The sequence below is a fragment of the Meleagris gallopavo genome, chromosome 7 (genome assembly GCF_000146605.3).
Source record: "Meleagris gallopavo isolate NT-WF06-2002-E0010 breed Aviagen turkey brand Nicholas breeding stock chromosome 7, Turkey_5.1, whole genome shotgun sequence".
Lineage (NCBI taxonomy): Eukaryota > Metazoa > Chordata > Aves > Galliformes > Phasianidae > Meleagris > Meleagris gallopavo.
This window is the reverse complement of record NC_015017.2, coordinates 28699009-28699589: the sequence shown is the minus strand read 5'-3', so window position 1 is coordinate 28699589 and position 581 is coordinate 28699009.

Genomic DNA, 581 nt, shown 5'->3' with positions numbered 1-581 from the left:
AGAGGCCGCGCGGAGTCGCGGGGCTCCTCGGTTCGGGCGGACCGGGAAATGCCGGGACGGCCTCATAGAGAGCCGCTGGGGGCCGGAGCACCTCCCGATGGGGACGGGCCGAGAGCCCCGGGGCTGCGTGCCCGAAGGAGAGAGGGCTGAGGGGTCTGAGCGGCGCTGACCCGCAGTTGAAGGGCGGGGATGGGGCCGAACACACGTGGGTGCTGTGTGCTGCTGCGGGTGGGGACGGCAGAGATCCTGAGGCCCCTTCCACAACCACGCTGTGGGATTCTGGAGCCTCGAGTGGTTTGTGTGCAGTTTTGGGCCACTCGGTACGGTAAAGATGTGGAGGCCCTGGAGTGTGTCCAGAGACAGACAACAGAGCTGGGCAGAGCCTGGAATGCAGTCCTAATGGGAATGGCTGAGGGAACCGGGATGGTTCAGTCTGAAGGAAGCCCCGAGAGGACCTCATAGATCCCCTACAACTCCTGAAAGGAGGTTGGAGCGAGAAAGGGTCAGCCTCTTCTCCCAGGTAACAGAATCACAGAATGGCCCTGGTTGGAAGGGACCTCAAGGATCATGAATCTCCAACC